Below are 24,413 nucleotides of genomic sequence, written 5' to 3'. Positions count from 1 at the left end.
CACCACTTTATAAACAGAAAGAGGAAATAGTAGAGCAGTTAGCGTTGTTTAATGGAAGTCGTTAATGTGGGTCTATATTTTAGGATTGAGGTTTATGATCGATTGCAAACCCTCTCAACTGTGGCGTTGTGTTGCGTTTTTAACCCGGGACGAGTCTCTCCGTGCAATCACACTCCTCATATTGAAACCGCTTTGCAACAGCACTAATCTGTAGTGCAAGTCAGGTGCGAATTCCTGAACTGACTCCCGCTCCAGTGCGAGGTCGAGTCTTCAATGAATTCGAATTGCGTTTGCAACTTTAACTGCAACATTAGTGTGAAATGAAACCGCATTGCACTTTTGCTACAGTTGTGTAAATGTACCTTAAGTGAGATTAGATAAAGCTAAACTGACATCGAAAGTATGCAATCACATCAAGAACAACATGTTGCATTTATATAGCGTCTTTAATGTAGTAAAACGTCCATAGGCGCTTCACAGGAGAGTTATCAGACATAATTTGACAAGGAGTCACATAAGGAGATATTGGGACAGATGACCAAAAGCTTGGTCAAAGGGGTAGGTTTTAAGGAACGTCTTAAAGGACAAAAGAGGCAACGAGGCGGAGAGGTTTAGGGTGGGAATTCCAGAGCTTGGGGCTTAGACAGCTGAAAGCATAGCCGCCAATGGTAGGACAAAGGAAATTGGGAATGCACAAGAGGCCAGAATTGGAGGAACGCAGAGTTCTTGGAGGGTTGTAGGGCTAGTCCACCTTGTCTGTAGAGTAAATGCCTCCTTTTGGAGCAGAAGACTGCCCCATTTCATCTCGGGACAAGCAGGGTGTCAGAATTAATCTCTCAGACCCACATCTACAAGACAAGGTCATCTTGACCTGACTTCAGCACTTAATGAAATATGATCAACTTAATCATGTGCATTTCAACGTTTGTACATTCCCATGACTCATTCATATCCGTCTTGTCTCTCTCCTCCAAGGCCATCACGCAAAGAACAGCAGCAATTGCACTTTGATGACGAGGATTCTTCAGAGTAGCTCGTTCCTGCTGAGCGTGCACTGTCACAGGATTAACGCGTGCCGGCCACTAGGGCAGATACGAGCACTTCGGTGGGTCCTCATAGAGAGTTAGGTGGAATCACATTTCACAAGTGAGCACAAGCAAAGAGTGATGGTTGGAACAGCTGTAGAGAGTCCACATTGGAGAGCGCCGTCATCTCCAAGCTCTGCTCAACTGGTCAGAGATGCTGAACCCGGGGGGCCATCAATTAAAAGGAGAATGATAGAGGATCAGCTGCAACTGTGCAAGGTTCTGGCAGTCCTGCCAGGCACATTCTCCACAGTGGCACAGAGGATGGCAGAGTCCAACTCAAACATTTGTGGAGTGATGTCGCAAGCTATTGCAAAGATACAATCTTCCATTGAGAGACTGGCCTCCTATGAAACTTGAAACATGGTGCACTAACGAGTCCCTGCAGGCCCAGACGGCAGCCTTGCAAACTCTGAACAGCAACATGTCTACTGCCTTATACAGGCTGACAGATTAGTCGCGGGCTTTCAAGGCGTCACTGATCTCCAAGCTGCTCTCCCGCAGAGAGGCAGGAGTGATGCTCCACTGGCCTAGGAGAGGGATGATGTTGATAGGGGAGATGAAAATGCAAACTCCTCTCAAAGCGTTTCCACGTCTCACCTGATGCCCTCCCCCCACGACCCCCGGCCCTCAACCAGTGAACGACATGCTGCCTTCCCTCCCGCTGGCCCAGTCTGCCCATGCAAAGGTGTAGGTGGGACCCTCATGGGTTCCAACACCCAGGGACTCATTAGTGCACCATGTTTCAAGTTTCAGAGGAGGCCAGTCTCTCAATGGAAGATTGTATCTCTGCAATAGCTTGCGACATCACTCCACAAATGTTTGAGTTGGACTCTGCCATCCTCTGTGCCACTGTGGAGAATGTGCCTGGCAGGACTGCCAGAACCTTGCACAGTTGCACCAGAGGTCTTGGCCACGAGCACCAAAGAAGTCAGAGCAGGGATCAGAGCAGTCTGTCACTACTTCTGCTGAAACCATGTAGAAGTGCCAGGGAGAGAAAAGGAAAAGCTTTATTGCTAGCCGAGGGTATGCACATGTTTTTTTTTTGAAAATTTGTTAATGTATTTAATTTATTAAGTCACATTAAATTCATTACTTTGCACCACTTTCCCGTGTTCCCCATTCTCGAATGTCTAGTGCCAACTCTGCTTTTCAGTTGTTTGGTGCTGAATATGAAGACATGGAATTGACTGAAACCAATTGGTGCATGTGCAACGAGTGGATGGATGGGTACAGGACTGCTGGAGGGGAGGAGGGGGCAGGGGGGAGAGGCAGGCAGGGGATGTTATAATTACTTTGGTCCAGTGTGAGTGACCAATTGAGCTATTAGGGCATTCCTGGCATCCCGAGCAGCAGTGTTATCAGTTGGTCTGGCATTGGGCATCCCATCTTTCTCCTCATCATCATTCAAGACCTCATCAGATAAGGAGTCCTGAGTGGCTTGTTCCTCCTGCACCTCTAGTCCTTGCTGCTATGCTATGTTGTACAGAACGCAGCACACGTGATTATCCTGGAGACCCTCACTGGCGAGTACTGAAGAGCGCCTCGAGAACTGTCCAGGCACCTGAAGCGCAACTTCAGCATGCCGATGGCTTTCTCAATGACACATCTGGTTGTCATGTGGCTGTCATTGTACTGCTGCTGGTGTTCATCGGTGGGGATCCTCAGAAGTGTCATCAACCAGTTTGAAGGGAGCATCCTTTGTTGCTTAGTAGCCGCCCTTTAAGGCTGACTCCAGGCCTGAATATATCAGGGATGTTGGACTGCTGCAGTATGAAAGCACATGGCAACTCCCAGGGAATCAGGCACAGACCTGCATGAACCTTTTTTTGTGGTTGCACACCAGCTGAACATTGATGGAATGAAATCCCTTGCAGTTGATGAATGCTCCTAGTTGATCTGGTGGTGCTCGGATTGCCACGTGTGTGCAGTCATTGGCACCCCGTGCCTGTGGGAAGCCAGCCAGAGACGCGAAAACAAGTGCCCACTTATTCTAACTATTGTCATCACAGGAAGTTTATATACCCCCCCAGCCCTGGCAAATAATCCATCCATCACCTGCCTTATGTGCAGCCGACTCCGAGACCCTCGCTATGTCTCTGGTAGGGCCCTGGAAGGAACCGGTGGCAAAGAAATTGACAAGGCAGTGATTTTCACAGCCACCAGTAATGCATGGCCGCCATGTCCAGCGGGGAGAAGGTCTTCATCCAGGAGGCTGTTGATGTTTGCGACCACCTGACATGACAATCTCAGCCTTTGGAAGCACTGCTCCTCCTACAGGTCAAGGAAGCTGAGTCACTGTCTGTCGACCCTGTTAGGTGGATAGTGCCTCCTGTGACCTCGACCCCTCTGTTGCTCCCTTCTCAGCTGGCCACCTGCAGCTCCCTTCACAGCACGTCTTAATGGTGGCGTTTTGCTTATTTGATGGTTTAATCCCCACCACACCCCCCCGGACACATTCCTGCCCATCACGAGGGGGTTTAATATTGAGCCCCATGAATTCTTTTAATAGGAAATTAGTTGTTTGTACAGAAGAATATTATAAGGTATGAGAAGGAGGATGTGGTTAGACTAGATGGCTCATGTGGAGAAAAACCCTAGCACAGACTTAATCTGCCAAATGGCTTGATTCTATGCTGTAACTTTCTATGATTTTAAGTAAGCAAATGCAGCAGCCATTCTGTGACAGCCCCAAAAGCAACAAGTTATTCTGTTTTTCCTTTGGTGATTTCCATTCAGCCCATCAAGTCTACTCAGTCATTTAGTCAGCCATGGATTATTTTTTAATCCCAATTTTCACCCTTTCCATACAGCCTTTAATGCCCTTTCTTCCAAGTTAGTATCCACCTCCCTTTTAAACACCTCAATTCATTCTGCATGTATGGCCTTTGGGCTAGTCCATTCCTCATTCTTACAAATTTTGTATCATGAAACATTTGTTTTTCAGTATTCACTCTTAACCGACTTAGTTCAAATTTTAAGATTATGTCCTTTTCTTCTGGTCAGCCTCTCATCCTCCACCCTCTGTAAACTTTAGCTCACCCAAAACTCTGCTGTCCTTATTCTATCCCACACCAAGTCCCACTCACCCATCACCCCTGTCCTCACTATATCGCTGATGGACCCCCAGTGCTTCAAACTTAAAATTCTCATTCTTATGTTTAACTCCCTTCATGGCCTTGCCTTGCCTCCCTATTTCCGTAACCTCCTCCAGTCCTACAACTCCCTCCACCCCCAACCCCAAACTCAATGTTCATCTGATTCTGGCCTTTTCTGCATTTCCTCCCCCACTCCATCACCCCACCATGTGGCCATGCTTTCAGCCAACTAGGCCCCATACTGTGGAATTCTCTAAAAAGCCTCTACCTCTCCACCTCCCTCTCCTCCTTTAAGGTCCTCCATAAAACCTGCCTCTTTGACCAAGCTTTTGGTCATCCATCCTAATATCTCTTGCTTTGTCCTGGGGCCTATTTTTGTCTGATTACACCTCTGTGAAGCATCTTGGAATGTTTTTCTATGAAATTTGCAGATGACACAAAACTTAGAAGTGTAGTAAACAGTGAGGAGGATAGTAATAAACTTCAAGAGGACATAGACAGGCTAGTGGAATGGGCGGATACATGGCAGATGGAATTTAACGCAGAAAAGTGCGAAGTGATACATTTTGGCAGGAAGAATGAGGAGAGGCAATATAAACTAAAGGGTGCAATTCTAAAGGGGTGCAGAAACAGAAAGACCTGGGGGTATAAGTGCACAAATCTTTGAAGGTGGTAGGACAGGTTGAGAAAGTAGTTAAAAAAAGCATACGGGATCCTGGGCTTTATAGAGTTATAGAATACAAAAGCAAGGAAGTTACGTTGAACCTTTATAAAACACTGGTTCGGCCACAACTGGAGTATTGTGTCCAATTCTGGCCACCGCACTTTAGGAAGGATGTGAAGGCCTTAGAGAGAGTGCAGAAAAGATTTACTAGAATGGTTCCAGGGATGAGGGACTTCAGTTACATGGATTTTAGCAAGGTTTTTGACAAGGTTCCACGTGGCAGATTGGTCAAAGAAGTAAAGGCCCATGGGATACAAGGGAATGCGGCAAATTGGATCCAAGATTGGCTCCGTGGCAGGAAGCAAAAGGTAATGGTCGATGGGTGTTTTTGCGACTGGAACGCTGTTTCCAGTGGGGTGCCGCAGCGCTCAGTACTAGGTCCTTTGCTTTTTGTGGTATACATTAATGATTTGGACTTAAATGTAGGGGGCATGATTAAGAAATTTGCGGATGACACAAAGATAGGCCGTGTGGTTGATAGTGAGGAGGAAAGCTGTAGACTGCAGGAAGATATCAATGGACTGGTCAGATGGGCAGAAAAGTGGCAAATGGAGTTCAATCCGGAGAAGTGTGAGGTAATACATTGGGGGAGAGCAAACGAGGCAAGGGAATACACAATAAATGGGAGGATACTAAGAGGTGTAGAGGAAGTGAGGGACCTTGGAGTGCATGCCCACAGATCCCTGAAGGTATCAGGACGGGTAGATAAGGTGTTAAGAAGACATATGGAATGCTTTCCTTTATTAGCCGAGGCATAGAATATAAAAGCAGGGATATTATGCTGGAACTGTATAAAACACTAGTTAGGCCACAGCTTGAATACTGCGTACAATTCTGGTCACTACATTACAGGAAGGATGTAATTGCACAGGAGAGGGTGCAGAGGAGATTTATGAGGATGTTGCCAGGACTGGAGAATTTTAGCTATGATGACAGGTTGGATAGGCTGGGGTTGTTCTCCTTGGAACAGGGGAGGCTGAGGGCTGATTTGATTGAGGTGTACAAAATTATTAAGGGCCTAGATAGAGCGGATAGGAAGGACCTATTTCCCTTAGCGGAAGGGTCAATAACCAGGGGGCATAGATTTAAAGTGATTGGTAGGAGGATTAGAGCGGAAGTGAGGAAATCTTTTTTCACCCAGAGGGTGGTGGGGGTCTGGAACTCACTGTCTGAGAGGGCGTGAGAGGCAGAAACCCTCAACTCATTTAAAAAATGTCTGGATGTGCACCTGAAGAGACGTGACCTGCAGGGCTACGGACCAAATGCTGGAAAGTGGGATTAGGCTGGGTGGCTCATTCCTCAGCTGGCACAGACAAGATGGGCCGAATGGCCTCCTTCTCTGCCATAAATTTTCTATGATTCTATGACAGACTGGAGAAGCTGGGATTGTTCTCCTTAGGGCAGAGAAGGTTGAGAGGAGATTTGATAGAATTGTTCAAAATCATGAACGGTTTAGATAAAGTAAGTAAAGAGAAACTGTTCCCATTCCGGAAGGGTCGAGAACCAGAGGACACAGATTTAAGGTGATTGGCAAAAGAACCAAAGACGACATGAGAGAAAAACTTTTTTACGCAGTGAGTAATTATGATCTGGAATGCACTGCCTGAAATGGTGGTGGAAGCAGATTCAATCGTGGCTTTCAAAAAGGAATTGGATAAATACTTGAAGGGAAAAAATTTGCAGGGCTATGGAGAAAGAGCGGGGAAATGGGACTAACTGAATTGTTCTTACAAAGAGCCGGCACGGGCTCGATGGGTCGAATGGTCGCCTTCTGTGCTGCAACCATTCTATGATTCTGTATAGATGTAAGTTGTTGGATTGCCATACGAGAGGGAACAGTTGTTTCCTATCAATCCTGTTAATTCCCTTTATTATTTAAATAGCTCAATCAGATTATTTCTTGAAGTCTTTGTTGCCAGGGAATATAACCCAAGTTTATACAGTCTCTCATCGTAGCTAAGTTCCTCCATTCTGTGTATACCTCTAATGAATCATTGCTGGATTTTCTCCAAGGCCAGTTTTCCCAAGGTGTGGTGTCCAAAACTGAGCACAATACTCAAAATGAGATCTGACCAATCTCTGTATAACCACAGGAGTACTTCCTTACTTTTATACACTATATGTGTTGTGATAAAGCTATGCATCCCAGTAATAAGAAAGAATTTGCATTTATATAGTGCCTTTCACTTCTTCAGGATGTCTCAAAGCACTTCACACCTAATGACTTGCTTTTGAAATGTAGTCACTGTTATATGCAGCAGCTAATTTGTGATAATCTGTTAAATATGTTTTTGGAGGCATGGATTGAGGGATAAATGTTGGCCAGGTCATAGCGAGACTCCACTGCTCTTTTTAAAATAGTGCTATGGAATATTTTACATCCACCTGAACAGACAGACAGAACCTTGGTTTAACGTCTCATCCGAAAGATTGTACCTCCAACAACATAGCATTCCCTCAGTACTGCACGGAACTGTCAACCTATATTGTGTACTCAAGTTGCTGGAGCTGGGGTTGAACCCACAACCTTCTGATTCAGAGGCAAGAGTACTACCACAATCATTTTTGAAACCTAGAAATCCATTAGGTTGAGGCAGGAATGCTCTTCTTCAAATAGTGCCAGGGGCTCTTTTCTACCGATCTGAATCATCAGAACAGGCACCTGAAGCCCTGGATTTGACATTTCTGACAAGTCAATTTTCTGATTTGATCCAGTCACTTCATAGTACCATTTTTGTAACATCCACAGAATAGCATATTTTCACTTTTTCAGGTTGACTGGTTTCCCAAGACTGCAGGGCTGGAACTCATATGGCCATACAAGCTACTTACACCAATGCTATAATTTTTATAAATAGTAAGGGATTCCATTCAATAAATCTAGAGGTTATATGTGACCTTCAGTACCACACCATGCAAGTAGATGTGACGTATCTTGAAAGCTACCACAGCATATTTAATCTACAGCAGCCATGGCTCAAGATGCCAGCCTAAAACCTACAAACCACAACTGTAATAAAATATAATGAGGCACAAGCATACACATAGAGCATACCCCATTGGCATGCTGAAGCAAAGATTCTATTCAGGGACTGTTCTACAGCCAGCAAAGATGTCCCAAAGGGTAGTGGTGATGCTGCACAATTTTGTTCTCCAAGGAGGAGGGTCAGGTAGGCCCTGAAAAGAACAATGACAATAAGTCTGAAGCCAAAGAGTTGCTTTATGCGTCACGGCTACAGCCAGGAAAGCAAATCTGGCAACCTCTAATAAACAACAATTTCAATAAAATTTCAAATTGCCCCCACATAAGATGTACCGAATACATATTCCCAATGAACCGACTCACCAAACATAATACCATCATTATCCTCTACCTGCCCTTGTCTCCCATGGATGCCCATCCATCGCCTGCTGCAGAAATTTTCCCTGTTACAAATTACTGGAGTGAAGCTACAGCGGAATTTGAAGGTGAGGAAAAGAATCCTGGAAACAATTCGATGTGGCACAGGGAACCATCAGAACTTGGCAAAGCCAGGGGTGATGGGAATGTGGTTCTTTGTGTAATGGATGATAAGCTGTGGCATTCTAAATAGGTTATAGTTGTGGAACCAGAGAGGTAGAGGATGAAGTGTTCAAATCTGGAGATGAAGCTGGAAAAATGGAGGGAATCAGGCAATGAATGTCATGGAAATTAGGTCTGATGAGTTGGAAGAATGTGAAGCCAGTGGAGATGGACTCCATAAGAGGGAAAGTGTTGCCATTCGTGACCCAGATTTCAGTCAGGCCCAGGATGTCGAAGCACTCTGCCAGGATAAGGTTTGAAGGAGGAGGGCCTTGTCGTGAAGATCACTGATGCTTTAGTTACTTTTTGCATTGTTATTGTCTTTGATATTGTTTCAAAAAAAGCTTCTTTTAAGAATGACATTTTGTCTGACTGTAAATAATATCTTGTAGATAAATCACTGTTGTTAGTTTCATAGTGCCATTTTATGTTCCCAGTTTTCATAATTACAAATGACAGTGCTGTCCATACATTTTTCTCAATGTGATTGGCTCAGCAACATAAAGTAACATTGATCAGTCCAATCTCCCTTAAGTTAATGCATTTTTGCTATCAACAGTCCTCTCTGTAGCAGATGTCATTTTTTGATTTCAAGCTGTGTTGATCTCTCTGTAAGCACTATTACCTTAAGGGAGTGCTGTTGAACAGCTTTCCAAAATATAAAGGACACCATCTCCAGCATTCTGTCAGCATCATGGATTAGACGTCTTTTGTTCTAGCCCACTAAATGCATGGAGCCAGTTATATGTCTCTGTATGCTTGCATGCACAATGATATTTTATATCATGATGTGTGCACCCAGGTGCCCAGAATCAGGTTCACATTAGTTCCCAGGCCTAGTTTCAAGGAAAATCAGATTACAGTGAACTCCTTGGCCCCTATGCTGCCACTGTTATTATTATAGGTCTGTTGGATGCCTAATTTTGAAACCAAAAACTTGCTAATTGGCATCTCGATGAGGGAATGTCCTGAAAGACATATAATCACATTTCTGTTTTATGAATCGGCCTCCAACAGACCTGCAGCAAGAGCAGTGGTAGATTGCAATATGAACCAGGGAGAATTGTGTAGCAGGATATTTATGCATCGCCCTTTCAATACACTGCTATAAAGTGAAAGTGCCTTCAGACTGAGCAGTAATGAATTTTGGTCTAAAGTTTTATGGTCAAGCTCAGTTCATTGATCTTTGATGCTTACTGTGTAGATCATTCATACGTACTGAGCACCACTAACCCAGCATGGCTGCTGTGGAGAAAAACCTATAACACAACATCTCAATGCTGGTAATGAGATATTCTACCTAGTACTTCAGCTGTGGTACTTCTCCATTATCTAGCTGAGTGAGACTGCCCTCGCTCGGGTCCACTCTTACCTATCCTATTGTAGCCAGAACATCTCCAGTAATGGCTTCTCATCCCACCCCTGCACCATTACCTTTAGAGTCCCCCAAGGATCTATCCTTGATCCCTTCCACTTCCTCATTTACATGCTGCCCTTTGGTGACATCATCCAAAGACATGGGGTCAGCTTCCATAAGTATGTTAACGATACCCAGCTCTACCTCTCCACCACCTTTCTCGACCCCTCCACTGCCTCGATGCTGTCAGACAGCTTATTCAACTTCCAGTCTTGGATGAGCTGGAAGTTCCTCTAGTTAAACATTGGGAAGATTGAAGTCAACGTCTCCACAAACTCTGCATCCTTTCCACTAATTCCATCCCCCTCCTAAGCCACTGCCACAGGTTGAATCACATTGTTTGCAACCTCTGCATCCTATTCAACCCCAAGCTGAGCTTTTGATCCCATATCTTCTCCATCACAGAGACTGCCTGTTTCCATCTCCATAATGGGACTTAATGCAGGATAGGATATGACCAGCAGAGTTTTGGATGAGTTGAAGTTTACAGAATGTGGAGAATGGGATGCTGGCCAGGAGATCATTGGAACAGTCACACCTGGAAATGATAACGACATGGATGAGAGTTTCACCAGCTGATAGGCTAAGGTGGGAATGGAAGCGGGTGATGTTACAAAGATGGAAGTAGGCGGTCTTTGTGATGGAGAATATATAGAGTCATTTCGCTACATTATAGATGCCATACAAATGTAAATTGTTATTGTAGCCCAGAAAATACTTCTGCCAATATTAGGGGATGAATACTTAATGCATTCATATGACATTCCTTTGTCTGCTATTTTATTGAAGGTCAATGGAAATAAAGAGATGAACGCTTGTATTGAAATAGCAAACAAAGGAAAATCATACTAACAACAACAACTTGCATTCATACAGCATCTTTAATGTAGAAAGCAGCAGAGGTTTGGATGAGCTGAAATTTAATGGATGGTGAAGGATGAGAGCCCGGCCAGAAGAGCACTGGAATAGCCAAGTGTGGAGGCAACAAAGGCATGGATGAGGGTTTAAGCGGCAGATGGGCTGAGATAAGGGTGGTGGATATGAGGTTGGAAGCTCAGCTTGAAGTCGAATAGAAAACCGAGGTTGCAAAAAGTCTGGTTCAACTGAGACAGTGGCCGGGGAGGGGGCTGGAATTGGTATTGAGGGTACAGAGTATGTGGTGCAGCTCGAATATGATAGCTTTAGTCTTCCCAATGTTTAACTGGAGGAAAGCACAGAAGCAGCAGACGGGTCGAGAGAGGTAGTGGAGAGGTAGAGCTGGGTGTCGTCAGTGTACTTGTAGAAGTTGATTCCATGTATTATCAGTGTTAACACCACGTTCTTCTGTTTTCCTATATCCACTGACCCCTTAAGTATAGAAGATTGATGGGTGATTTAATCGAGGTGTTTAAAATGATAAAAGAATTCGATAGGGTAGATACAGAGAAATTATTTTCACTGGTGGGGGAATCCAGAACAAGGGGGCATAATCTTAAAATTAGAGCCAGGCCATCCAGGAGTAAAATCAGGAAGAACTTCTTCACACAAAGGGTAGTACAAATCTCCCCAAATGGGATGCTGGGTCAATTGAAACTTTCATAGAAACATAGAAAATAGGAGCAAGAGTAGGCCATTCGGCCCTTTGGACCTGCTCTGCCATTCAAAATGATCATGGCTGATCGTCTAACTCAGTACCCTGTTCCCGCTTTTTCCCCATATCCCTTGATCCCTTTAGCATTAAGAAATATATCTATCTCTTCTTGAATACATCTAATGACTTGGCCTCCACTGCCTTCTGTGGTAGAGAATTCCACAGGTTCACCACACTCTGAGTGAAGAAATCTCTCCTCATCTCGGTTCTAAATGGCATACCCCGTATCCTGAGACTGTGACCCCTGGTTCTGGACTCTCCAGCTATCGGGAACATCCTCCCTGCATCTAGTCTGTCTAGTCCTGTTAGAATTTTGTATGTTTCAATGAGATTACCTCTCATTCTTCTAAACTCTAGTGAATATAAGCCTACTTGACCCAATATCTCCTCATACGTCAGTCCTGCCATCCCAGGAATCAGTCTGGTAAACCTTTGTTGCATTCCCTCCATGGCAAGGACATCCTTCCTCAGATAAGGAGACCAAATACTCCAAATGTGGTCTCACCAAAGCCTTGTATAACTGCAGTAAGACATCCCTGCTCCTGTACTTAAATCCTCTTGCAATGAAGGCCAACATACCATTCGCCTTCCTAACTGCTTGCTGCACCTAAATGCAAGGCCACCCAGGTCTCATTGCACCTCCCCTTTTCCCAATCTATCACTGTTCAGATAATAATCTGCCTTTCTGTTTTTACAACCAAAGTGGATAACCTTACATTTATCCACGTTATACTGCATCTGCCATGTTCTTGCCCACTCACCCAACTTGTCTAAATCACATCGGAGCATCTTTGCATCCTCCTCACAGCTCACATTCCACCCCAGCTTTGTGTCATCTGCAAACTTGGAAATGTTACATTTAGTTCCCTCATCCAAATCATTGATATATACTGTGAATAGAAGGGGCCCAAGCACTGATCCCTGCGGTACCCCACTAGTCACTGCCTGCCACGCGGAAAAAGACCCGTTTATTCCTACTCTCTGTTTCCTGTCTGTCAACCAATTCTCAATCCATGCCAGTATAGTCCTCCCAATCCCATGTGCTTTAATTTTGCACACTAACCTCTTGTGTGGGACCTTCTCAAAAGCCTTCTGAAAATCCAAATACACCACATCCACTGGTTCTCCCCTATCTATTCTACTAGTTACATCCTCAAAAAACTCCAGTAGATTTGTCAAGCATGATTTCCCTTTCATAAACCCATGCTGACTTTGTCCAATCCTGTTAATGCCATCCAAGTGTTCTGTTATCACATCTTTTAGAATAGACTCTAGCACTTTCCCCACTACTAATGTTAGGCTAACTGGTCTGTAATTCCCTGTTTTTTCTCTCCCTCCTTTTTTAAATAGTGGGATTACATTTGCCACCCTCCAATCTGTAGGAACTGTTCCAGAGTGTATAGAATTTTGGAAGATGATCACCAATGCATCCACTATTTCCAGGGCCACTTCCTTTAGTACTCTGGGATGTAGATTATCAGGCCCTGGGGATTTGTCAGCCTTTAGCCCCATTAATTTCCCGAGCAATATTTTTTTTACTAATACTGGTTTCCTTCAGTTCCTCCCTCTCACTAGACCCTTGGTTCCCTAACATTTCCGGGAGGTTATTTGTGTCCTCCTTTGTGAAGACAGAAGCAAAGTATGTGTTTAATTGTTCTGCCATTTCTTTGCTCCCCATTATAATTTCAAGAGTGAGATTGATAGATCTTTATTAGGTAAAGGTATCAAGGGATATGGAGCAAAGGCGTGTAAATGGGGTTACGGTACAGATCAACCATGATCTAATTGAATGGCGGAACGGGCTCGAGAGGCTGAATGACCTACTCCTGTTCCTATGTCCCATTCATCCATGCAGAAATTATGTTAATTTATTAAAAATATTTATTCTCATCCTTTGCTACACAATTTCCCACTTCCACTTCATTCTTGATGAAGGCATTTTTGATAAACTATTACATTTGCTTCATCAGAAGCACTCTAATTAAATATCATACTTAATTATTACAAACATACCATTACCCAAAAGTGCAATTGCTTCTTCAATGTAATGAATCCTCATCAGAGCTGAAAATTGACCTGAAAATATAAAATGCATGAGTAATCCTGATATAACATAGCACAACAATCATGAGTGTAATTGTCATAACGTGGTCCTTTAAGTTATATGAATGCTTAGTTTTGAATGTATCATACTCTCAGGAATTGTGTATATTATATTTTCAGCAAATGATTTTAATAATAATAGGATCAAAGTCGCTGAGTCTTAATCCTTATTTATCCTATTACCTATAATTATCAGAATCACAGAGTCTCTTATCTTATTTTTTTATGGAAGAAGTTCCCTTTTAATATTTCAAGCTAAACCTGAGGCTAATGGAAGCATTAATAATTTTAATGGTCTTCAAGGATTTTATTAAGTTATAAAATAGGATGCGATTTGAGAAAAGTGACAACTCAGACACCAGAATAGATGCTTGTGAAAGATGCACAAATGACGTCATTCATTTTGCTAAAATTTCGCTCTTTAATCTCATGAAATTTACCAATTAGTAACCACCAGTACAAGAACAGGTGAGGATGTTTTCTTATTCAAACTTCTAATTAAGTGCATGCTTCATGGCGGCTTGTGTCTAAAGTTGGAAAAACATTTATATCATTTATTAACCAAAGTTGTAATATTATCTCCTGCAATATAGTCCCACAGATTTTAATTTCCTATGATTTATTGTCATTGCAGGAAACTCTGCTGACAAAAGCAGATGAAAAGGGAGATCAGACCCCTATTTATAATATACTCCCTTATTAATAGCAAATCAATTGTGGGTAGGGCTGATTTGTCATTTAATTTTCAAAATTAAACAATGTCAGGAGATTTCGAAAAAGAAAAAGGCTTTGTTCAATGGATATACAAAATCTGAAATCTGCTTTTACAAAATCTGGAAGTGAGCAAGAATAAAATTATCTTGAATTTTCCAAGATATTGAAAACTAATGGGCCAGATTTTGCTCCAAAAATAACAGCGAGCCTAACAGCGCACATCGTTATTTCAGTGCAAAGGATGGAGCAACCTCCAGTGACTGCACATGCGCAGTTAATCACGGAAATCCGAAAGTTGCTCTACCAGATGCCCTGCTTCTCCGTAAGCTTCATGGGAACGGCCTTTTGCTGGCTGGCTCTCCATTCAAATGAATGGAAGAGCGTGAAGTTGCTGCACTGACGCCATAATTACGTACTAAACTCACCAGAAAAAGTTAGGGCTTGTCTGAACTGATGTGAGGAGCCTGCCTTGCTGCCATTTAAATTTTGCACATATTTAATTAAGCCAGGATTCAGCTGGAGGGAGCTTTTTGGCCGTCAGAGACTTGTACAAAAAGTACGTGAGAGCCGGGTGTCAGAATTTTTCAATTTCTTTTCAAATTTATGTGACATCAAGAGTCCTGGAAGTGCTTAAAGAGGCCTGTGTGGGGGGAAAAAGGCCTTTTCCACTGCTTGTATTTACTGTACAGAATGGAAGGCCGACGCAGGGATCAACAAAGAAGAGTCAGGCGCCATGCCCGTACGCTCATCAGGAGAAACAATTACCCACCCGAGAGAGTGTACAGGGAGAGGATGTCTTTTGAGATGATACTGGAAGAGTTGTGTGTGAGGAAACTATGCTTTAGTAAGGAGACAATCGGCCGTCACTGTGAAATATTAAAAGATATTCAGCCACGATCTAACTCCTGCAGGGCCTTGTCAGTGGCCATGCAAGTAACTACAGCCTCAAATTTTATGCGTGCAGCTCATTTCAGTCAGGCGCTGGTGATGTGTAACATCACCCAGAGTGCTGCGAGAGTCTGCATTCAGCAGGTCACGGATCCCATATTTCGCAGGGCTTCTGACTTCATCACCTGTGACATGTCCTCAGCGCAGCAAAGGGAGAGGTCCATCGCATTCCACAGGATCGCTAACATCCCCAAAGTGCAGGGAGCTGTCGATGGAGCCCATGTGCCATTGAAGGCACCCCATCGTGCACCTGTCACATACATCAACAGGAAGGGGTTTCATTCATTAAATGTGATGATCATTTGCGATGCCGAACTGTGGATCATGAATGTCAGTACAGATCCCCGGGGAAGCGCTCATGATGCCTTCGTCCTTCCGCACTGAAACTTACATGATTCCTTCACCAGAGGGCGGGCAAGGATCTGGATGGATTTTAGGTGACAAGGTATCCGCTAAAGCCATGGCTGATGACACCCTACCACAGGACCAATAATGCAGCACAGGAAAGGTACAACCGTGCACATGCCAAGTAGTGGAAAGGACAACACGGGTGCTGAAATCACGCTTCCAGTGTTTGGACAGGTCGGGGGAACTTTGCAGTACTCACCTATCAAAGTGGCGAGGATTGCTGTGCATTGCATAACTCTGCCCTGCAGGAAGGACTGACCCTGAACCAGGCAGACGAGATGCCGTTGGAAATGGATGAGGTGGAGGATCCCAACCCGGATGTCGCTGGGGCCGTGGTTCAGGGTCCCCCGAGGAAGCCACGGCTGCAGAGGGCAGGGCAGCTGGAGAGCAGCTGGTGGCTCAGTCATTTGGACAGTGAAGAAAGTGGCAAAATGCCTCCCCTCCCCCTACCCAGGAAAGCACACAAAAGGACAGGCAAGATTGAAAGTCAAACAATGAACTTTTATTGCAACAGCAAATACTTGGTGCAAAATTTTTAAGAAACAGGTATTATTGCAACGCTTCTCTAAACATTGAGGTACTTAGTGCAAAATTTTAAATAAAAATTGAGTTAATTTAGTCATTTTCTACTTTGGAAACGGTTGTAATGTTAACATGGTTGATATTAAAACAATTTTTCAAACAGTTACAAATGACTTCTGACTAAGATTTAAGGACAGCAACAATAACAACAGCAACAACAAAAATTATAATGCAAACAATCATAAGAGAATCATTAAAGAACAAAACATCATCAATCGAATAACAACAAACAGCAAAAGAATTAGCAGACTTTCCCCTTCACAGGCGTGCCTGAGAGTTGCTGTGACTAAGTCTAAGCAAAAGGAGGTGTACTCTGCACAAGAGGGGCATCCTATTTCCTCCTGATCCTCATCCCTCCCTATGAGCCGACCCCTCTTGCGCCAAGGACATGACCTCTGTAATCAGGGAGTTTGAGCTGGGGTGCTGCCGCTCCAAGCGGACATTGGGAGAAGTAACGTCTGGTGGAGACCGAGCTGCTGGCTTTTGGGCCTGTACTGTCCTGCGGTGGAAGGCGGCATGTGGGGTGTCACGGGCGTCAGGTGCAGTACGGCTGCACTCACTGCATTCACCTCAGCTACATGTAAAAGAACCAAGCAAAGGTGACCTACATTATGCCCAATATTTGCCAGCTGGTCACAAATGTTCTGGCCAGTATCGGCCAGCTGGTCACAAACGTTCTGGCCAACGTCCTTGATCTCCTGTCTCATGGAGTCAAGAGAGTCAAGGTACTTGTCGTGCTCAGCAACCATCGCTCGCCTCAATAGTCGACTAATGAAGTCCTCACCCCAGTCGTCATCAACATGGGGCTGACGTGTACCCCATCTTACAGGGGGCTGGGACTCATCTACTTCAACTCCCATAGGTCTTTCACCCTCGACAGGTCGGACTCATCAATATTGTTTCCTCCCACAGGCCCAGCAGCAGCAGGTTGGCAGCTGCCTGTGAGGGGAGTCGTATGTATCTCGCTCAGTGCCAGAGGGGCCAGATGTTGGGGAGGCTCGTCGCAGTCATGGGTCTCCCCAACATCAGCACCCTGGAGGTGCCATGTGGGAACAGGAGTGACAACGCCACTTCACCTGCCCTCCCCCTTAGGGTGCACATCCTTCTCTTCCTCTAGATAGCGCCCCCCCCCCCCACCGTTCTTCCTCCTCTCACTCACTTACCGTGTCACTTCCTTCTGCAGCCCCCGCATCACCGCCTGTGCAACCCCCACGTCATCGCCCTCTGCAGCCGCCAACTCACTGCCTTCTGCAGCCCCCATGTGCTCAGGCAGCTGTGCACCTGAGGGAAAGAAGAACAAAATATGTTACAATGGTGAAGCATGTTCATCTACCACATCACAGAAGCTCATATGTTGCATTAACTTTCAATGGCTTTTTAAAAACAGTTCATTACTTTGCACTCCTTTTTAAGAATTGTTCATTTTACTTTGCCTTTTAATAAAAATTTTAAAAATTTTATTTACAATTATACTAACTTTCAACAGTCAATAAGTGACTTGAAGACTACTCATCTCTCTGTAAGACTCCTGGCTGAATTGGTGGGCGTGTCTTCTCTTTCTGGCTGAATTCATGGGCGTGTCTTCTCTCACAGATTCTTGCGCGATTCCAGATGCTGCTCAGATGCCCTGTAGAGGATGCTACACTTTTCTCAGCTCCCGAGTCCAGGAAGTTGCCGTGCAAAAGCCAGTGGATAGTTTATGGGTAAGTGCAAATCTAACGAGCAGTGGACGCTGTCCGTTTACCGCTCAGAGGAAAATCCGGGCCAATATGTTATTTCCTAACAGAGTAGAAATTACCATTGGTGGTTATCATATGAATGCTTAATGTGCTTATATCAAATTGTTCTCTTGCTAGTTCAAAACAAATGCCTCTGTTAAAGTAGCAGCGAGAGGAATTTGATACAATCACATTACATCATCGGCAGTAATTTCCAAGCAAATGTGTTTCTGTTTCATGAAATCAGATTGTATACCATTTACAATTTTTTCAGATTGTGTTGAACTCACTGTTTTGTCCCTTTTCTTCCCACCTTTTCTTGCTCTGGGGTTTGATTCTGCTGATGATCGTGGCTCACTGGTACATCCCCCAAGTGGTATGAGTGTTGAGAGTGCAGAGAGCATTATACCGAAGCCTGATTCTGTCCTAGCCCGAAGTAAGCTTTTCATGGAATCATTGCCCAGCAATTAAGATCCCTGACTTATTTCCTCAAGCACAGGGGTGAGACACAGATTGTAGAACCTCAATTCCCGTCCTAGGCTGAGATCAACTAACAGACCAGCGATCAAACCTGAAACCTTCCTGGTCTGTATGTTCCTCACTGCCAACTCAAGATAAGGCACACAGAATGTTGTAATAAAATTTTGTTTATCATGGCCTTGCTCCTCTCTGTAACCTCTTCCAGTCTTACAATCCCACATAAACTCTGTGTTCCTCTGACCCTGGCCTATTATGCATCCCTCCCCTTTTGCCTCAACATTCGTGGCCATGCCTTCAGCCATCTAGGCCCCATACTCTGGATTTCCCTTCGCCTCCACCTCTCCATCATCTTCTCCTTTAAGACATTCCTTAAAACCCACCTCTTTGACTAAACTTCTGGTCACCACTCCCAATATCTCCTTTTTCTCAGCATCCATTTTTGCCTGATAAAGCCTCTGTGAAGCACCTTGGGACATTCTTCTATGTTAAAGGTGCTATACAAATGCATGTTGTTGTTGTTTTTGTTATTGATGGGATATGTATGGAATAAATGGGGCCAAGGTGGTGAAATGCCTACGAGAAAGATTAATAAGGTGCTTTCAAAGTGGGAGGTTTTGTATTCATGGAGAAGTGTTATTGTGTTGATGTTGTAACCAAAAGGAACCATGATAGCAAGACTGATTGTGCAGTAGGCAAGGAGCTTTAATTGGTGAAATTGTTCCCTATTAGCTACATACACAGATTTCTGGCAGCTGGTAGCAGGTTCTCCTGGCGGACCCCCTCTTGCAGTAGGGCCTTGGCTGCCTTCATCTTCCTCCTCCTCATCTGCTGCATCAATGTGAACTCCTTTGCGAAGTATGAAATTGTGCAGCAAATGCTGATTGTGCACAAGACCCTGGCCTGATCATTCTGCATTGCTCCCATGATCTGTCAAGGCACTTGAAGCAAGACGTCAAAAATTCCAATTGTCTATTCAATCACAATGCAGTTGCACCATGAGCCTCGTTGAATCAGTGCTGAGCAGGGTTACTATGAAAGTAAACTGCGGTCATGAACCAATGCTGCAAAAGTCAACCCTGATATACATTCAGTCACCCAAACACTTGACTCTCACCAGTGAATCGTAGACCCTTACAGCGCAGAAGGGGGCCATTCGGCCTATCGTGTCTGTGCCTGCTCTTTCAAAGAGCTATCCAATTAGTCCCACTCCCCTGCTCTTTCCCCATGGCCCCCCAATTTTCTCCTCTTCAAGTATTTATCCAATTCCCTTTTGAAAGTTACTATTGAATCAGCTTCCACCACCCTTTCAGACAGTGCATTCCAAATCATAATAACTTGCTGCGTAAATAAATTTCTCCACATCTCACCTCTGGCTCTTTTGTCAATTACCTTAAATCTGTGTCCTCTGGTTACCAACCGTTCTGCCAGTGGGAACAGTTTCTCCTTATTTACTCTATCAAAACCCTTCATGATTTTGAACATCTCTATTAAATCTCCCCCTAATCTTCTCTGCTCTAAGGAGAACAATCTTAGCTTCTCTAGTCTCTCCACATAACTGACATCCCTCATCCCTGGTACCATTCTAGTAAATCTTCTCTGTACCCTCTCCAAGACCTTTAAATCCTTCCTAAATTGTGGTGCCCATCTAATTTATATTGCATCTCCTCGTTCCTCCTTCCAAAGTGCATCATTTCACACTTCTCTGCATTAATTTTCATCTGCCATTTCACCAGTCTGTCTCCTGAAGTCTGCTGCTATCCTTCTCACTGTTTACTACTTTTCCGAGTTTTGTATCACCTGCAAACTTTGAAATTATGCCTTCTATACCCAAGTCCAGGTCATTAATATATATCAAAAAGAGCAGTAGTCCTAATTTCGACCCCTGAGGGACACCACTGTATATTTTCAATCGTTCACCACAACTCTATTCTGTCTCTTAACCAATTTCGTATCCACACTGCCACTGCTTCAATTTTGCTAATAAGTCTATTATGTGGTATTAAATGGTGGGGGGGAGGGAAATATGTTCAACTGGCGCTAAATAAAAGAATCAGTGTACCTGTCTGGATAGCATGAATTTTATCTAATGCATGATTAGGTGTTTGGCATCACACAACAGCTAGACATTTAATGAATGCAAGCTTTTATGTTCACAAAGGAAATGGTGTTCTCAAATGGGCACCGATGGTGAAGTGGGATTCTGAGAGTTGGTGCCAGACAGCTCTGATGGAGTCCAATGAGCCCGACCTTTCTGAGTTGCACCTTTTCTAAGCACAATCGCAGGTGAATTCCTAAGGGAACCACCATGGTGTCCTGTTCTTTATGGCTGAGAGCGAAAAAACAAACTCCAGCACCAACAGTAATACTGAAGTTGGTAGCAAGCTGGAGCAAAAGAAGGCAAACTTTTTTATCAGCAAACAAGTTTTCAGCAGTTCCCAACATGGGGAAAGACGTAAGTTGCCTTTAACATTACACTGTGGGGTAGATCTTGGTTTTGTGTGATAGTGTAAAACGGGTGATAGCGAGTCGGCAGCTCGTTTTACATCTCTCCTGATTTTTATTGACTTCAATGGAAATAAAAATCGTGAGACATGTAAAACGAGCTGCTGATTCACTATCACTCATTTCACACTATCGCACAAAGTCAAGATCTACCATTCTGACTCCGCCAATACCTCTGTAACAGCGGTGTTAGTTTTCAAAAGTAGACCACAGCTAGATGAGGAGAAAAAATGGATTGGGTCAGGCAGTCAGACCTTTCTCGGGTCATTTACATGCAGTGAACCATGGTGCACACCCACATCAATAATGGAGGAAGATTTGCCGACCTTTTTTACAGACGGAGAATTAACAGTTGGTCTCCCCTCCTGATGTTCGTGTTCTGGCCACGCTCGGACTGCCCAAAAATGCATGGTAAATGAGAGGGAAATTCATGCTAAGTTGTTGTTGATGTATGGCTCAGTTCACTCTTCACAAATCCGCATTGCAATTGCACCTTGGGCTGGGGAAGGGAAAAGTCTATCCTGCTCAAACCCTATCCAATGTCTTATGCTGGAAATCAGATGAGGACAGGATCAGCCTTGCCTGTGTGTCCTCCTTCTAGATTGAATAACCTGCCAACATTCACCATCTAGGCTCACACATGCAAAAGGCCTCTTGGGCAGGGTACTCGAGGTCCATGGAACCATACATACCCTGTGCAAATCAACACATTCAAGCTTGGAAGGAGGAAAATTGGGATGGGGGATAATATAAGTAAATATACAAGTCCTGCAGATCCTCGGTTCACAATCCTAACAGTTACTCCAGGATTGTGCCCTCCAGTGCAGACCCTGCCAGAGTTTGCAGGGTCAGTGGGAGAGCACTTCATTTACACTTCGAATGCATCTCCTGCCCTTGACTGCCGAAAACTTTGCCCGCCTGCCCACTCAAATTCCCTCCCCCCATTGGGCCCCGACTATGTTCCCCCTCGGCCCCCTGAGCAAAGGTGCGGATCTATCAATTTTTTTTTTAAATCATATTTTTCAGGGGTCCAGACTATTTGCCTGGTCAGAACCCCACAGTGTGGAAGCTGGTCATCTCACTGGGATCCAACTGAGCCTGAAGAGTGGGAAACTCCCTGTGTAAGGAGTGCATGCCCCGGACTCTGCAAAGGCTCTGCTCCTTGCAAGGGAATGGTAGAGATCCAGTGCAATTGGGTCTACACGGTTTCCTTGAGGGTTTCATCAGTCTCCCACTGGAGTTACAGTAGGAGACTGGTAGAAACAACGAGGAATTTCGTGGCCGTACATTTCTATACAGTCCATTCAAAAAAAGACTGTCCAGTCCAAAACCAATTGGGTGATTAGCACATAAAGTGAAGAGTCTTTAACCTATTTTTTTTCTTGGTTAGGAAAGTAATTTGAGAAACATAATAGTTTGTTGCTGTATCTACTTTTGCCATCATAATCAAGAACCATAAAACAATTATCAGTATGCTGTTTGCTCTGTATTTTCCATGTAGATCTGTAGGTGGTGCACTAGAGCCAGCTTTGTCTCAATATCTGTACCAGAGCTTCCAAAGAAACATTTTCAGTTGCCCTGCCATGATCATAACTAAATGGGATTACTCAGGTGCAAATTGCTCCAGTGTTTTGTATAATTCCTGCACTGCATCTTATATAAAGTAGCTATTAATATTTAAAATTGTATGTAAAATATATCTATTTCACATGATTCATTCTTAAAGTTACAGTGCCTAAGAAAAGGCATTTATAGATTTTTAAAGTTAAGAAATAAAGTATGTGACATATAAAAAAAAATGTGTTTCAGATGTGCCCAGTGGGGCTATGATTCAGCTTTTGGAATAAGGGAGTCAGTTTTAGTAATGTAAATGTAAGGAACCAGAACCAGCAAACAGATGCTGCTTTCCTGTGATCCAAGATTACAGACCTCTAAATGTAAAAGCAGCCTTACGTTGCTTGGTCATTTTCTTACTCTCTATGGAGAGATCCATGCATTGCTGTACCCCTTTTACTTTTAGCTGCTGGTTACACTGGGCTGTGTTGTAGTATCCAGACTCAATTGGTGTATCAATGAAAACATCGGGGACCAATTCCTTGATTTACTTTCCTGAAACCAGCTCCCTTAGTATGATGGCACATTCATAGACATTTATTTTTGTGCAGCCAATGGAAGGAAACACAATCACTTCCCTCAACTGCATTCCTGTATTATAAAAGTGCCTAAAGAACTGATGTTAGTAAAGTTTTTTTCTTTGTTTTTAATCCACCTTCTCCCCCCCTTTTATTGTTCCTAACAGCACCCTAATTATACAGTGAGGGCTTAATAACATATGTTGATAATGTTAGATTAATATATCCTGAGGGTTCATTTGATTGTTTTAGGAGTCAAGAAGAAATTTCACAGAGTCTATCTTGTTGTAAATCTTGTCTGTGGTTACTCTGACCCACCTCCTTCAGGAGAATAAATAACTTGGGTTGAGTATGTGGTAGTACAAGTTGTACTTCATTTGTTGGAAGGATCAGTCTTTATAGACTGAATGGCTTTATCTTATTTTGGTATGTTCCAATATACTATTCTTGTGCAAGGAAGAGGTAGGTTTCAGCCATGACAATCTTGAATGATATATGCATTTATACATCCTATATCATGTTGAAACATGATTCAGACAATGAATTATTATTTAGAGTACAGCGGCTATTGTCTTGTAGGCAAACATGGCAACCGTTCTGCATCAGCACCGTTCCACAAACTGCAGTCAGATAAACGATCGGTTAGTCTGTTTACTTTTTGGCGGTACTGATTAAAGGAGGAATGTTAACTGGGACATCAGGAAAACTCCCAGCTCATCTTCAGACTGCTAGGAGAGTGGCTCTTCTTAACTTAACCTATCCTCCAAAATTCCCTTCCTCTTTGAGGGAAGGACCTGACCTTGTTCAGTATCAGCCCTTTCATGCAGTGCCTGGCCTGGCAGAGACTGGGGAAAATAATCACTGATAGCTTAGCATGTGACAAAAGCAATTTTGTTTGTAAGTCCTGGAATTTAAATCTGAAATTTAAAATGTATAAAATCAATATATAACGCAATGAGCTTTTGTTTGCTCAGCCTCAAATTACTGTAAGAGTATTGAATACAACCTTAAACCATTCAGGGCCACAATAACATTTCTGCATCAAAATCAAGATAGGATAATTGCAGTTTTGTCTTTTGTTGCAAGAGCACTGTACGTTAATGAACATTACTGCTTTGCATTACTTTTTTAAAGTGGTTGAAATAGACTGGAATCAGCATTCCAGTTCTTGAAGAAAAGCAGGCTATTTTCACTATTTTCTAGCTTCAAATTGCTTTCCTGTAGTTTCTTTGCATTAGCCTGAGCCCCAACTGTGAAGTGCCTTAGGATGTTTTGCTACATTAAAGATGCTATATAAATGTACATTGTTG

Source organism: Heptranchias perlo, chromosome 1, assembly GCF_035084215.1.
Source record: "Heptranchias perlo isolate sHepPer1 chromosome 1, sHepPer1.hap1, whole genome shotgun sequence".
Lineage (NCBI taxonomy): Eukaryota > Metazoa > Chordata > Chondrichthyes > Hexanchiformes > Hexanchidae > Heptranchias > Heptranchias perlo.
Note: the sequence above shows the minus strand (reverse complement) of the source record.